Raw genomic sequence first — 17,523 nt, forward strand, 5'->3', positions numbered from 1 at the left:
TGTAGACATAAATATATTTTAATTTCTGCTTGAATAGTGACTCCTAAGGCAGTGGATATAAAACTGGTATCATTAGTGTCATAATCCTAAATTGGAAGAGATATTAATGTATGTGGACAGGAGAAAAAACAATTTGGTGGAGAAAGAGCAACCCTCAGAGCAGTTGCCTCATTTTTATCCAACCCCATCTTTCAAGTTTTTAGTGTGAAGCATATAACTACTATTAGTATTTCTGGGCGCTACCATCTGAGTACAAATTAGGTCACATTTACAATATCTCAATATTGATACTCTCTGCCTTAGTCACTTCCACTGCTCAGCCATGACTTCTTTTCATAGTCAGTGTCATATGACCAGGATTGGCAAAAGCTTTGTGAATGAATGAAATGGGTCGTTTCAGTGCCAATGCCTTTAATTACTGTAGGGAGACATTCCAGCGCTGTTTTTTCTCTTCCACATAGACTGGGGACGCTCTGTGTTCCAGATAGAGCAGCGAGAAAGTGTTGGGGACTTCATTAACCTGGATTGCTGAGTTGCTACTAAGAGAACAGTTGCCCTGGATTCTTGTTTAGAGCCTGAGCCAACTTTTCATAAACTAAAAATAAGCTCTTCCTGTACTAACTCACTAAGAGTTGGGGGTTATTTACTATCTCAGCATATCTTCTAGGTTATCCCAGCTTGTAGATGTTCCAAGCCCCTCATCTTAACCAGCAGGAATTCCAGGCATTTTCGAGGACTTCCAAGGATCTTGAGATTTATACAGTTTTGTATCTGTTCTGATTTTATCTAACCTCCATCTGACGGGATGGGCATCCTTGCAGGCAGATTCTGCAACCTCTGCTCTACTACAAATCTTGAGAATGAGATTTCTCACTATACTCAACACAGTCTTTTGATTTGTGTTTGTCAAGCACCTTGATACCCATGGTACAAGCAGGGATTTTGAGATCAGATGCCACTACTTCTGCCATATCAAAAGCAGAGCAGTAGATTTGTCAAGGCTTATGCCTTATAGTCCCAAATGTTATGGGAGACATTAAAGCAGAAGAGACATCAACGGAAGCTATTTTGCTCACTTTCTTATACCTATTTATTGTAACTGCAGATTTTAGTAGAATTGCCTAAGCCGTAGTTATTCCATGAAATAACAATGATCTCTCTCATCCCCAATTGTCAGTTGCAGAATGTACTACAATCAACTGGCTTGTGGCATCAAGTGTTGCAGATATTAATGGAAACAGCTCTTTCAATTTACACAGAAAGCTATTTCCTCAAAACGTGTGTCTGAGTCCTATAGTACTTCAAATAAGCATCCTACCATACTTGGAATCACCATAACTTACACAAACTTTTCTCACGGTTGTTTTAAATTTTTTTAATGTTTTTTATTTATTTTTGAGAGACAGAGAGAGACAGCACGAGCAGGGGAGGGTCAGAGAGAGAGGGAGACACAGAATCCGAAGCAGGCTCCAGGCTCTGAGCTAGATGTCAGCACGAACCTTGAGATCATGACCTGAGCTGAAGCCAGACGCTTAACCGACTGAGCCACCCAGGCTCCCTCAAAATTGTTTTAAAGGTTCGGTCCCCAGAATCTCACCTATGTACAGAATATTTTTACTCAAGCTTTCAGCTGTTCTTTGGGAGCTTCCTATGATAGATCCTACATCAGCACTGCCTTTTCTTGGAGTCTGTAATAAAAATAATGTTCCTCTGGGTACTAGTTTGGTGACCATCCTCATTTAATCATTTCCCAAATTGTAGGGGATGATAAAATGACTCCTTCTTGTCTGTGATTCACTTGTTCCTAGAACGTGAAACATAATTATTGTTCCCAGGATATCATATAATCTCTGGTGGCCATAACTTTCACGAGTTTGGGTCCAGGCCAACTCCTGTGTATGATCTTTCAGCCTTGACCATAGATAATTACAAAGCCTTTCTCAACAGGCCTCAAGAGGGAATACTGCCTTCTCCAACACGGACTTGGCACACAGCAAGGGCATTGCAGTCTCTCCTGGAAGTTGCAGTCAAGAGCCCAGGCTATCTGCCCCACCTCGGGCCTGACGTGCTTATACAGAAGTGTATATTTCCAGCAACTTGCTTCCAAAGCCCTCTTTATCTGGAGGCCTTGACCGAGGCAGTTCTCAGCAACCCTGCCCTAAACCTCTCTATTATGTGGCCTTAAGACCTTTTTCTCCATTCTGACTTTGTATTTTTCCACTCCTAGGCTTCCCTCTTTGCAATCTCCCAGCTTCCCCAGTTCCATAAACAGCAGGAAACTTTTGTTCAAGGTTCTTTTACAGTGACATGTTCCATGCCTGCTCTGTATGTCATCAAAATTGACCCATTCCTGATGCTGCTCCATAGGGAAAAAATGAAACATTTCTTTTTCCTTCCCTTTTACCTGTGCTTTCACACTAAATGCGTAAAGTCTTGATCGTTACTTTTAACTTTTGGATTGCCCAAATTTGTCTTAATTAGCCACCTTGACATCTAGCAGATCAGCAAACTTTTTCAGATGTTTTCTCCCAACTTTTCTTCTTTAGTGATACAAACTTAATAGTGTGGTTGTGTTGTGAAGACGAGGAAGGAATGCTCCATCCATTCCATTGTTGCTTTATTCTCTCCTTCACTGTTGTTTTTCCCCTAAAACAAATACAAACACAAACAAAAAGAGCCAATAGTTATATCCCTCATTGGCAAAAACACATTTCTACAAAACAAGAGGCTGCAAATAGCTATAGCTCTTATGTATTAGAAGCTCCTTACCCATCAATCAGCCTTTATTCTTTTTTCAGCGAATTAGTTCTAATGTTGTGACCTGTTGTAAAATCAGTACTTTTTGTTATTTCTTTGAGAACCTCGTCGATTAACCATTTAAATTTGGGGTGACTATTTGTCCATCAAAAGACTCTGTCTCTATAATTACCACTGCATAATTACTTTTTATCATTAGCTAAAATCAGCTCTACCTTTTTAGGACTCCCTATAAATAGATGCATACATTAACAAATTCAGGTGAGAATAAATAATGGGTTAAGGAGACCTAAAACCTGTGAACATCATCTGTTGCAACCAACAATCTATTGGGGTGAGACTGTATTCCAAGCTAAGGGAGGCTCTTGGAGCAGGGTGAGGTCAGAATGTGCATCTCTGGGGATGTAACTGCTCAGTTGCCATGTTACTAATGTCAATTATATTGTTAATATTACATTCATATTTTAAAAATGAATAAATGAAAGAAGAAATAAGTACACATCAAAATGCTCCTCTTAACATTAAGAAATGTTTTTTTGAGGGGCATCTTGGCTCAGTCAGGTAAGTGTCAGGCTTTTGATGTCAGCTCAGGTGGTGATCTTACTGTGCCAACAGCACAGAACCTGCTTGGGATTCTCTCTCTCTTCTGCTCTTACTCTGCCCCTCCCCTGTTTTCTCTCAGTCTCTTTCAAAATAAATAAATAAACTTAAAACAATCTTTCCTTGACATAAAAATCACTCTCTATTATTCCTCTGAAAGGAATATTAAATACTATTAAAAAATAAAATACTGTTTCCATATGAAGCAACATGGTTGTACTATGGAAATTTATGTTTAAAAACATGAAACATTATGTGTCATAGAATATTACTTGAAAAATTGGTTCAAAATAGGGCAATACAATGGGATTTAAAAATCTGTGGAAGTGTATCTTGTTGGTCTGAATTACACTGTAAATATTTTTACAGAGACAAGATAACATTATTGACAGAAGAAAACATATAATAAGAGTTGTACCATAGGGACTCCTCTTCAAATAGACTATTATTTTAAAATATCATTTTTGACAAGAAACATACTTAAATAAATAAAATTTGACTCATAGTTTATATGGAACAATTCCAGATTATGTAGAATGATGTTGTATAAATGTTATATTTTTAGCTTAAAATTCTGTTTGATAATCTAATCATTTGATTGGCTTTGGAGTCGGAGTACCTTGACAGATAGATCATATAATTTTATTTATCAAAGTCATCATAATTTACTCTGACACATTTCTTTGTTTCTTTACCTTTTTTTGTACAAAACCTTACAAATGGACATCAGTTTTGTGATAAGGAAACAAGTGCACAGCTGAGAGGTAGAAATCATCTTTGTTTAGCTCATGTTCAGCACACACTTCCCAGGTATTATGAAATACTTATGCTCCATTTTAGGTACTTTTGGTTTCACCTCCATCCAGGACATTAGGTCACAAATTCTACCCCTGGGTAACACTTCAGTGACAAAATCTGCTATGCTCCAGAACGATTGTCTGCAGGCACATTCCAATAATAGTCACTCATAATCATGCTTCTTGCCTCAGGCCTTCCTGCTGGTATTAAGTGCTAGGATGCAATGACATGTACTGTTTTCAGAGTAAGAAGGTGTAGGAGAATGTTAGTACTCAATGGAGCAAACTACTGATTAAAAGAAAGCTAGTAAATAAAAGCCTTTCAGCATTCTGACAATTAGGACCTTGTCTCTGGTGCCAGTGAGATGGTAATAATAACTTTGTATATAGTGGCATCACTATTATTAAGGTTTTACCTGTGGGTAATTGGGTCTGTTTATAAGTGCAAAATGGAATGTTAAGAAATGCTGTGGCTGTGGTAACTGAAAGGTATTAGAGTGGTCCTAATTATGACATCGTGGATCAGGGTAGCTGTTATTGTAAATACTGGAAGCTTTGGAAAAACAAAAAGGTGGGCCCTGCTGAGTCAACTGTCCCATAGGAGATCTTATAAAACCTGTAGGCTATGACGAAATACTTGAAAGAGGCAGACTGTGCCCAAAAAATAGGATCAAAAGTCATAGTAAAGCTGGCAGAGCTACTTTGGAGACTAACAACATATGTCTTAGATCTGAGATAGGAACAATTGGGTTCATGAGCCTGAAAATCTAGCACCTTATGCTTTGCTAAAACCTGTAGGAAGGAAGAAGAACATGAGATTAAGATAGGAAGGATTAAGAGGAAAATCCTGAAACTGCCCTTTTCCACCTCAGCCAGCACAGTAATTAGAATTGCAAAAAAGAAGGAAAGGAATTCAGAGATTAGTGTCATCTTAACATACTTAAAGGTGTAAGGCTGGTGGTCCTTACCACATGCCTGTTTAATCCCTATTTAATTTATTTACATCAAGAGACACTAGATGGATCCTGAAAGAGAGTGGTAAGCTGCCATGAATTTAACCAGACAACAGCCTCAGCTGCAGCTGCTATGCTGAATTTGAGATCTTTCCTTATCAGAGCAGATAAAACACAAAACTTCGAGTTCTTGATATAGTACCATTGATGTGGCCAGTAATTTCTTCTCACACTCCATCAGTAGGGAGGATCAAACAAAATTTGCCTTTCCATGTCAATAGCAGCAATCTCCAATCAGTATTATTCATGGATAATTTGCTTATAAATTACCTAGCAAAACACAGGGATTATAGTGAGTGCAAAATAGTGTTTTCTTATTTTCCTTTCAAAATATAACATTTTCTAATTATTTCATGATGTCATGAAAGGTCGTGGTTTGTTATTCCTTTGATGGACAGTATTACATTAACAATTTTGGACTTCCATAGAACTTCTGTAGTTGTAGTCACATAAAACATCCTGAATAAAATTAAATTTTAATTATCTTGAAGAACTTTTGTGTTTTGCTTCAAGAATTTCTTCAAAGATTTCATTCTCATTCAGAAACACTTTTCTTGTCAAAATTAATCAAAGACCTTTATGTATATTTATAACTCAATCTATCACTGTAGCAATCACTAACCTTTAAAAAAAATAACCTATTGCTACTGAAGGTATAAATGTATTGGTATGATTAATAAGTTTTCTTTACCTGTAACACTTAGCACAGTAGAGAAGTATCCTATTAATTAATTAATCAACAATCTAGTTATTTATTTTAACATTTCTTATTTTTAGCAATAATCAGTGTACTAAAGGTTCTCCCGATTTATTTCTCCAAAAGTTTTGAGCCTAAAACCAATTAAACCATGAGCTACCCCTTAAACTACACTTTTTTAAAGTTTGGGTTTGGTTGAAATGAACATCAATGTCCATCTGAGGGAGAAACAAAAGGCAGAATAGTTCAGGCTAAAAGTATGAATGGGTAGGAAAGCATAGTGAGCAAAAAGGAGACGTGAAACGTAAAATATCTCAGTTAAAACAGGTTCTACCTGTGGAACTTGGGAAGATTACTTCAACTCTATGAAAGTCGGATTTCTGGTCTTAAAAAAAAAAAGATATGCCTACATAATAACTTAGCTATATGGAATTAAATAAAAACATGTGGGATGCATTATAAATGCATTTTTTTGTCTTTGTCAGAAAATATATTTATTATTGATGGTAAGTGAAGTAAAGATGGCATGTCATGATCGAGAAGAGGTTGTATAAGCCAAGATTGCCTTTATGTGGATGAAAAATGCCTTATTTCACTTGTAATCATAAACATTATTCCAGTAAAAGAGGTACATTTTTCTCTCCTTTTGGTCTTACTTACATGATCACTATAATAAGTTACAATGAGACACACTCTTTAAATTGGCCATGGTAACTGGAACTTTTTAAAAAAATTTTAGACATAAACTAGCTGTAGCTATCGTAGTTTTCTATTGTTTTCTTCACTTATAACACCAGTTGTATATGAGGCCTGTGTGGGATATAAATTATAGATGAAATGTTTTTAACGTGAAAGCACTCTCAGCATAAGTTGTTGTTTATTCAACTGGCATTCTCTCCTTCTTTATTAGTTAGAACTCTAATTTTCATTGGGTGAAAATGCGTCAGTTAAATGTATTTATCCTCTCACATTAATTTGAAGCCGTGGAAGGCCATTATGCTGCAGTTTTGGCCAATGGACTTCAAGATGTTGCTGAGTTACACTTCCAGGGAAGTTTTTATAAAAAGAAATGCAACTTGGGTGCTCTCTTTTTATTTGCTCTTTATACTTTCCCATTTATGCCTTTTCTTTTCTGAAAGGAAAGCTGGATACCTAGGAATGTGACTGTCTCAAGCCACCAGTGACAGAGAAGAACAAAGGAAGGGGCACAGGTGCCAGGTGCCATGGATGAGCTCTGTACTAAGGTGGACTGTCTAACCATGGCCTTCTTGTTGTGCAAGACAGATAGACTTATTTTTCTTAAGCTACCACTTATAATATTTTTATATGTGGCTGAACATACCTTAATTAATATGACATGAATATAGTATAACATCTGACTAGGCAATACATCATTGACCCTATGAGAATAAGCAAGCATCGTAAATCATTCCTTAAGGCTAATTTAGGAAAAGGATTATTAAGTCTGTCCTTTAGGAATGAATGAGTTAAATTTGACTTAAGGACAACTTATATAGGTGTAGTGAAAAAATAATTTACACAATTTTAACTATATACATAAATAAAATGCTCAGAGATACAAATAGGAAAAATGTCTACTTTAATTTAACATCAATCTTGGGGGGTTTTTTTGCCTTAATCCACTTTATTCTCTTTATTGCTTTCATGATCATCATTTTTATATTATATTGTTTTTCACTGTCTATCGTTTGAAGGGCATGAATATATTCATTGTGGAACATTGGCATAAAAAGAGATTTCTACTCTAATATATACATTTATATTAATATATGCTAATATATACATAATATACAACATTTTTGCTCCTATTACAGTATATAAATTTCTCCTGGTTATTGGTACTTGTAGTACTTTACACCTCAGGGAAATGCGACCCTTTCAGACCAAACTTTTCTTCTTTTGGAAGGTGAAACTATAGATTCTTAATCACTCACAGTGACAGTCAAATGACCCAAACCTGGTGATTTCTGACATTTCCAATGCCTGGTTGTGATCATTGTTCCAGGGCTGCTGGACTAATCCAACTTAGCGAAGTAGGAAACTGTCCTTAGGAGTATCTATCCTGGACGTGGGTGTTTCTCCTGTGTCATGTTGCTAGACATACTTGAGTCCAGGGCTTTTTGCGTTCATGGTTCTAGTCCTACGGAGAAAACGGAATTGCAAATATGAGACTGGCAAACTGAGAGACATATGGATCACAAACAAAAACAGAAAGGGAGGCTTGATAGTGTCCAGGTGTCTCTCTCCAGTGGTAGCTGCCACTAAACCATTTTGAGTCGATTCCAAAGTTACGTCAGTTGGGTTTTAGTTGCTTTAAGACAAAACCAAATCCTGTTTCTTTCATTGGAATCATTTCTTGTTTAATTGTCTTTGGTCTTTCTATGCTTTATGAGGATAAAATTGATCTTACTTCTACCTCTGCATAAACACAAAGAAAAATTCCACTCCCCATGCAAGGAAGAAACATTTTTGTATGATCTTGAAGAAATAGTTTCCATTTAGGAAATAGGCCATTTAGAAAGCTCTCTATCCAGGATAACCTCAGAAAGTGTTCTAAATGGTTTGTGTTTTGATGTACCTTTGAGATCAAACAGGGCTTTCTGATATGAGACTGCAGCTGTTAAACTAACCTTATTATTATTTCACCTATCCTTATATCCATTTTTATCATATAATAAATTAAAACTAACTAGGAGTTACACTTTGTAAAAATTGCTCTAATCCACCCACCAAGCTTGCATCATTTGAAAAATGAAGAAACTGGAGGATAAGCAATATAAATTACAGTCACAGTGTCATATTGCTTATAAGAAAGCAGCAGAGCACAAAACTGAACCCAGGGCAGTCCAATTTAAGACTGAGCATTTTCAGGTCACCTAAAAAATGAGAGGTGGAGAGGGAATGACCCTGATTTTCTGTATCTCTGCCACAGAATATTCACTTGGCAAGCTGATGATGTTTCATGGACTAGTCTTTCAGTTTTCTTAGAGTGTAATCTCTTAATAGTTCCACTGTATGAAGTTTGTTCATCACATCTATTTGTACTTCACAACCTTGTTGATTTTTTCTCCATCAACTTCTCCAATAAATTACTCAGAATATCAGCTTTTTTTTGAACACACAAAATCCCACAGGCTTCCTGCAGCTATCAAGCAACGTTTAGATTCAGATTTGACGTTGACCCACATTTGTTTTATTCTCACTGTTTATTGATACTTTTGGTAACTCAGCAAAGTTGGAAAATAATTACTTGGCATATACATCTTATTGCACATCATTGATGAAAACAGGCAAGATTTTCTTTTTTATTTTCCTGATAAATTGAGTTTTCAGCAGTGATGTTCAGGCATAGTAAGTAAGCACTGATCATATAATAGCTTCATTGAAATAACTGTAAGAAAGATATTCTTTCTATAGTATTGTGATAGATGTTGACAGGAAAATGATCATGAGCCAAAGCAATGCAAGGTTCATCATAGTGCCCTTTTGAGCTTGACAAGAAGAGGACATGCTTTATAGTAGAGGTGACAATAAAAATTGGGTATTGGCAATATGACATTGAAAACTAAAATATGAATCAGTCTTTATTGTAGCAAAAATGAAAAAGTATTAACTCCTTTCAGAGAGGAAAGTTAGCCTCAGTCTATGTTAGCACTTTAATTGAGGCAAATCATACATAAAGTATTTGTCCTTACAATTTTGTTAACTTTTAGAGTATAAAAAGTATTAATATGAAATATGCTGGTCTTAACTAATTTTTATTTTAATGCTATGATTACTACAATTTTAAATTTCACTAATACATTTGTCTATGGCAAAACTTACATGAATCCACCATCCCAAACTTTAGTCAATTCATTCAAATAGATATTTTAGTAAATTGAAACAGTCAAATGTCTATTGATTATTTAGTGCTGCAGGTATTTCTCTCTCAGATTATATATTTTGTATACCTGTCTCAGCTTCTCAATTCTTGAATTTCATTTTTAATGGTTTTTAATGTTTATTTATTTTTTGAGAGAGTGAAAGACAGAGCATCAATGGGGGAGGGGCAGGAAGAGACAGGGAGATCTAGACTCTGAAGCAGGCTCCAGGCTCAGAGCTGTTGGCAGGGCGTCTGAGGTGGGGCTCCAACTCACAAACTGTGAGATCATGAACTGAGCCAAAGTTGAACACTTAGTAGACTGACATCCAGGCACCCCTTACATATCCTTTTTAAAAATGTTTTCTAGGGGAAAGAAAGTTATTCTAATTATTTTGATAAAGATTTTTTTCTTTAACATATATTTGTTAAAGTAATACATATACACATTCTCACTTTCCATCTGTGGTTGGTAGTAGAGATAAATCAGATTCTAATTTAAATATTGTCACTGAAAATTTACTACTTTGCCTTACCATTTAACTTAGTTTTAGTAACTAGGATTAAATTACCAGAGATTTTTTTTCCTTTGCAGATTTAGACATGCGAAATCAGAAATCATTATGTTATGGGGAAAGAATGGACTGGTATATTACTGTGACCCTTTGGAAGGACACGTAGAAGTGGCAGGGTCAAATAAGTTTCACTGTGCCTTTTCATTAAAAATGGTCATTATTCATTGGGTAATCCATAATACCGTGATCCGTTCTAGGCAGTCATTATTTTAGATTTGTGAAGGTCATTTTATAATGTATTATCAACTTACACTATATCTTCAGATGTGAAGGGAGACATAAAAAGGAAAAGAGTCATCAAAAGTTTTCTTAATGTGTCAAAGACATTTTCATTTTAATATTAGGCCATCTTTAACAGAGGGTGTCTCTTCAGTATTAACTCTGAGATGTTTAATTTGGCTTTTGATCAGTTGAATACTCCAATATGTAATTTCTCAGATCAATAATTTGTCATTGTACTGAGAAACAGTAAAGAAGGATATATACTATATAATCAACTTAGAGATATTTCAATATCCATTTTTCTTTTAGTGGGCCAAAACATAATCTCACTCAGAGAGTAATCCAGTTAAATTCTGCTGGAATAGTTCCTTCTTTATGAAAGACTTCCTTCTTGCTTCCTATATTAAGTATCATCTATGTAACATATTAGTGAACTGATAAAAAACCCTAAATATATCCTACTATTTCAAAAAATGTAGAATCACAGGAAGGTTTCGTGTGTTGTATTTTGACTATTCGAAAGAACTGAAGATGTCTGTAATCTGAATGAAAAGAGCAGATTGATTTGTAGAAGTTGATATAGCTTATGTGTAGTCAAACTACTAAATGTGGGGAGCATCTTGTCTTGTGTATCATTTGCGTAGACAGGTGTCTTTGGAAATGTCTCAGGATCTTGTCCACACCTTTTTTCAGGTCTTGTAGCACTCTGTACATCATCTGTCTGTTCTCGTAAGTGCAGAGATCAGTGTGCTGCTCTGCTGACACGCAGGAGCACAGATTCTCCGGAAGGCTGTCTGAGACTCTATCTTATAAGCACATCAAGCAGCATTTTCTATTTCTGGAATATTGTTCCTTCCCTGGTTATCTACCTAGGAAAAGAGGTTACCTTCTTTTATTTTGGCAATTTGTACAGAATAGCTTTCTGCTTGAATGAGGACAAGAATATCAGGGGAAAGAAATATGGGGATAATTCTTACTATTTTAAAATATTCTCTCAAAAACGGTCCCTCTTGTTGAGATGCTACAACAGTCCACACGGCATAGTATACAAAGCTTTTCATGATCTGACTTCTAGCGATATATTCAGGCCTGTCGTTCTCCATGTCTAAGCAGTTCTAGGCTTCACTCTGCTTATTTTTAAGATTCATGTCTAATATTAACGACTCAGTCTCCCCCCGCCAATACCTACAGTACCTTTCTTTCACAGGACATAAATGATATATTTTAGTGCACTGATTTGGTTATATAGCTAACTGTCCCTAAAATAATAGTAGGTGTTTCTCTCCAAATAGGATATCCTTGAGGGCAGTAAACTTGCAGTAAACTTTCCAGCACCTACTAAGTCTTCCAAATAGAAGGCACAGTGATATCTGCTTTGCCTTTGCATGCCATGGTGTGAGCATTCAATCTGGAAGCGTTGCTGCTCTGCTTTCACTGAACTTCAATCTATGTGTTTTGAGTAAATGATAGTATGTACTCAGTGTTATCCTAATAAGTTTTGTATCCGAAGCCTTTTTTTCAAACCTCCTAGATATTGATTTTTCTACAACTTTTGTCCCTGTCAGTCATACTCTTCTTGAAATTCTCTCTTCCCTTTGCTTACTTGATGTTATCTTCTCTTTACCTGTCATTGCTGCCATGTTTCTGCCCACAACAATGCCTCTCCCCCCCCCCCCGCGCCCATACATAGATGCAGTCACTTTCCATGATTCTACCTGATCTGTGGTACCCTCTCCAGAGGAGCTTTTCCATTCACAGCACATCCACCAGCAGCTTTAGTCACTTTCTAATTTTCTTTTAATTAAAAAAATTTTTTAAAATTTATTCTTGATAAAGAGAGAGACAGAGCATGAGAGGGGGAGGGGCAGAGAGAGGGAGATCAGGCTCCAGGTTCTGAGCTAGCTGTCGGCATAGAGCCTGACGCGGAGCTCGAACCCACGAACGTGAGATCTGACTTGAGCCGAAGTCGAAGGCTTAACCGACTGAGCCACCCAGGCGCCCCATAACTTTCTAATTTTTGTTTCTTGTGTGGCTTCTTTCTTGAATGTCAGAATTACTTTTCTAATTGTCTGCAGTTTTTCTTGTTCCCACAGAGATGTACCTTAAATATGATAAAATGAATAAAACTTTTTTTTTCCTATTGGAGTATTCCTTATCCATTTAGCCAGATTGAATATGTTAACAGTTGTGCCAAGTCCTTCTTTTCTTTTTTCTTACACTCCTGTATTCACAAACTGTATACTGTGTTTTATAAACTCTTTTGAATCTTTCCCTCACTTTACATTTCTACCCTTCCCATCTACTTTAGGTCACTGAATTTTTATGCTAATTTTGTATCCTATGTTTCCCCATCATTTTCTCTCTCTCTCTCTCTCTCTCTCTCTCTCTCTCTCTCTCTCTAATGTGTCTACCATAAACTGATATATTTTCTAAAGCATATTATCCATAAAGTTAGTATCTTTGTTAGAAATGTTTTGCTGTTTCTTCATTACCCATTTAGTAACATTCACAATTCTTCACTGGCACAGCCTGTCATAATCTGACAGCAAACTTCATTTCCTGATTTTTCTTTCAAGTTTTCCTCATTACAAATAAAACATTGTCCAGCAAATGTGGGCTATTAATCCTTTGCCAAATGGACAACATATTTCCCCAGAATCTGAGAAGAGGCACAGTGGATTTAGAAATATGGATTTAGAATTCACAAGGATATAGACAAAACTTAACATAATAGTATTTTATCAACAAAATGCTTATATGAAATGAGATAAGAACTCTACGACAGATCGTAGTGGGATAACATTTGATTAAATGGTGGTAATGGCGGTGTTGCTGAGGGAGAACAAAGAAGTACGAAACTAAGAAAATAATGTTATCTCAGGGGCCATGGGAAGGGATAATATTAAGATATCAGTATTTCAAAGACCTTTCTTGATGAGAACTAACAATGCATTGATTTGGAAGTAGAAAACTATAGGTTAATTGGGCCAAACGGTTTCAGTGTATTTTTTAAAATATAAACTTAGAGTTTTGTAGAATTGAAAGATGATATCCTATAGGCAGTAAAGGAAGTTGTCTGTAAAAGGAGAGGGGTTATTAGGGGATAAGTAGACAGTAGGAGATATGAAGTCCCTGGAGGGCTGTGGAGCGCCTGCAGTACCGGCAGACGTCCTTATCTCACTGGGGAAGAAGTGAGTCTCTAATTCACTTCAGGAGGAGTTAAGCATACGAGAGAAAGCAGAGTGAGTAGCTAAAGGAGTATGTCCCCGAGGTGCAGAAGATTTGTATCAGGAGCACAGGTGGAATTAGCCTCAAACAGAAGACAAGTTTCCATGGTATCCAGGAAAAGAGATGATGATGGATAGAGATGTAAATATGTGGTATTTATATAGAATGCATGAAAGATGAAATCTGAGTTTTGTAGTCTATTTCTTTTCAATGAAATCTGCATCACATTGTTCCTTGAGGAAGTTTAAGAAGAGCTGTGGAGGAGTTTCAGTTTTAGTTGTGCCCACAACTACATAACGGGATAATTCAACCCTGTAGGACAGTCTAGAACTCACACCTCAAATGCTGATAATAGTTAGACTAAAATATCCTTATTTTTTTTGAAGATTTCAGTGGAGAACTGACTCTAAAATGTTAGAATCTTACAAACTAAAAAAAAATTAGGCTGAAAATACTAATTTTTACTCAACAGTATTTATATTAAAAAGGATAAAAAATGTAAATAGAACACAGTACAGTAATGAACACTACAAGAAAATGAGAGCCTTAAAAAGCAAAAATACAGAGAATTACAAAAAGAAATTGAAAAATGCATGACTATTATAAAGTTTCAAAAAAATTTTGTTTTGAAGGATTAGGAAAGCAAAATGAAGGATTAGGAAGGCAAAAACTAATAAGAATATAGAATATGTTGACAGGTTTTAGTTATAAGATGTATAGAGTACTCTGCAACAATTCAGAATATACATTGGCTTTAACATTGACAACACTTACCAAACATCATACAATATTTACCAAAAATTGAACATATAGTAGTCTTCAAAGGAAGTTTCAGCAAATTACAAATGATATTATATAGTCCATAATATCTGGGCACAATGCAAACATATTTTAAATAGTTATAAGATCTCATATCTATCTGTCTATCTATCTATCTATCTATCTATCTATCTATCTATCTATCCATGCAAAACTATGGGTTAAGAAGAAATTATGGTGCAGCCACTATGGAAAACAGTATATCATTTCTTCAAAAAAATTAAAAATAGAACTATTATATGATCCAGCAATTCACTTCTGGATATTTATCCAAAGAAATGAGAACAATAATTTGAAAAGAGCTGTAAACCCTCACGTTCATTGCAGCATTATTTACCAAGATATGGAAACAACATAAGTGTTCATTGACCTATGAATGGATAAAGAGTCTCTCACACACACACACACACACACACACACACACATGCTCACTGAATAAGAAATCTCGTCCACATATTTTTCCTACTACTTCTTCTCTTCTTGTGATGGAAATCCAGGGACAGTTCTTCAGTTGTGAATACGGTGATGACAGGGGCTTCACTGGTCTGTTCTTCAGTGAACAACGAGACTGCCATACCCCTTCAGGTAAAAAAAAGATTATTTAAAGAAATCTAGGTAAAATATTTCCTATGTTCCTCTTACAAAGAAAACTAAATGGTAACTGACTTGTAAAAGATTACATATCTCTGCCTGTGAACAAATTGCCAGAGAATGAAACTAGAGTGGCTGTGAGAAAGCATGAAGCAATGAAGATCTGCTCAAAGATCGAACAGTACAAAAGCAAGAGAAGTCTTGAGAGAAAATGTCATACTGGAGTAAGCTTGGTTGAAGCGGATGAATTAAAGAAAAAGGAAAACAAAAATAAAAACATTGCCACCACGACACCATGATTTCTGCTTTTGGTGGTAAATGACAGAGTGACCATGGCTTTTCATATGATAAAAAATTTTGACTGAATGTAATGGATACTCTTATCCATTCTACAAATGTTTCTTGAGCACTGCACTGTTCTCCAGGTCCTGAGAAATACAATGATGAAGTAGACAGACACGATCTAAGTTCTCCTAGGTTTCAGTTTGGAAATGGGCTTTATTCTTAGGTAATACAGAGAGGTAAATATAATGTAGTAGTTGAGCTAGACCCAGTTTTGAATACCAAATCTGTCAATCATTAGTTTTGCGACCTTGAGTAAGTTACTCAACTTCTCTAAGCTTGTCTACTTATTTATAAAATAAGGATAATAATATTTAGCTCACAGGGTTATTATGAGTATTAAAATTGAGTGATGAATATATAGCAGTTCACAAAGTACCTGAAGCTTAACATCCATTAAATGTCAGCTTATTATTATTGAAATTTTCATTATTATGATTTAATGCATATTGTGATGACTGAACCTTTTGAACGAGCCAGGAACATTTTGGCATAATCCAAAGGTAACTAATTGTATTTGCCTTTGTTGGGGTTGTGTAGAGGGAGGGAGAGAGTGAGGGAGATAAGGGATACATTTTTATAAGCCTAGAAAGGAAAACAAAAGAAATTTCAACTGAGCTTTTGATTTCAAAGAGAGAGAGAAGTCTTAGGATTTGCTTGTGTTGTGAAGTCAAGCATCATCCCATCCTTTGTACAAGCTAAATAAGTAAATATGAGTTATGAGCCTGATGTGTCAGTATGTTGCTCATTTTTTGCAGCTGGTGTTACACAAGTTAATAAAATATCAAATTATTTTTGTATTTTCACTTATGAATTAATGAATAATTTATTTGAAATATAATTTTGAATTCCTGAAATATAATAAATGACTATGATTGACTAGAAATTTAGAATTATCCAGAATTTATTCATATTCTATAGAAACATGGTCCCAGATTTGTTATTATTATTGATACTTTAAAAAATTAGAACTATATAAGACATCATGTGAAATCCAATCTTATTTGATTTAATTGAAGATATTGGCAAATTCAAAAGTATTCAAACAGAAATTAAACTTTGAGTATAAAATTGCAGTTATTATTTTCTATCCATTAAACAAAAATTATCTAAAAAACATTAAACTTCTCTCTGAGGATCTTGTGATTTCAAAGAATTAACAAGAGATGTAGGACATCTTTTTCTCCCTTCCTAATGAGACTAGTACTTCAGTGTAAGTAGAGAAGCCTAAAACGCTGTCAGTTTTATGTACAGATAAATTACATTAACTGCCTCCTTTAGACCTTTCATTTGATCCCTGTTTCCCAAAAAGAACTGCCTATCTATAAAAAGTTTTTGAGAGTTTATTTTGAAACTTTCAAACATTTGTACTTCTTTTTTTTTTAATTTTTTAAACATTTTTTTTATTTTGAAAGAGAGAGACAGAGTGTAAGTGAGGGAGAAGCAGAGAAAGAGGGAGACACAGAATCTGAAGTAGGCTCCAGGCTCTGAGCTGTGAGCACAGAGCCCGATGAGCGTCTCAAACTCAGGAACTGTTAGATAATGACCTAAGTTGAAGTCAGAAGTTTAACCGACTGAGCCATGTAGGAGCTCCTGTTTGTACTTCTTGATTAATGGACAAGTGTAAGTCCTTTTCATAAATTAACTAGTTAATGTTCAATGAAGTTACATTTATTTGTAGAAATTTTACCATATGTGTGTGTAGTTTAAATACTTTAAGATCATTTTTCCTTTAAAATAAAAATGAAAGCCATATTGAAAAGTTAAATAAAAGAAAAGCATTTTTTATTATATGCCCCATTGCCATTAAATATCTCAGACGAAGGTGTATGATGTAGTCTTTGTGAACCCCTGGGATAAGATAACAGAAGCAGCATTAATTCAAATATAATTATTGCCATCATCAAATCAAGTCTTTCAAATTCAATTAATCCATTTGAAATGTGAAACAATGCTATGCTATTTTAGATATTCCTGGGGGTTTCAGAAAGATCAGACT

General features: G+C 35.3%; 1 long non-coding RNA gene across 1 annotated transcript in view; it reads right to left on the reverse strand.

Annotated features, from left to right (window-relative positions):
• Positions 1-1,502: 1,502 nt before the first annotated feature.
• Positions 1,503-17,523, reverse strand: part of LOC115302543 — an 856,964-nt gene continuing 840,943 nt past the window's right edge. Inside the window, exons 3-4 of the long non-coding RNA XR_003913523.1 lie at positions 7,820-8,025; positions 1,503-2,646 (exon numbers count right to left, since the gene is read on the reverse strand). This is a non-coding gene — a long non-coding RNA (uncharacterized LOC115302543). The remainder of the gene's footprint in view (positions 2,647-7,819; positions 8,026-17,523) is intronic.

Source organism: Suricata suricatta, chromosome 9 (assembly GCF_006229205.1).
Source record: "Suricata suricatta isolate VVHF042 chromosome 9, meerkat_22Aug2017_6uvM2_HiC, whole genome shotgun sequence".
In the NCBI taxonomy this organism is placed as follows: domain Eukaryota; kingdom Metazoa; phylum Chordata; class Mammalia; order Carnivora; family Herpestidae; genus Suricata; species Suricata suricatta.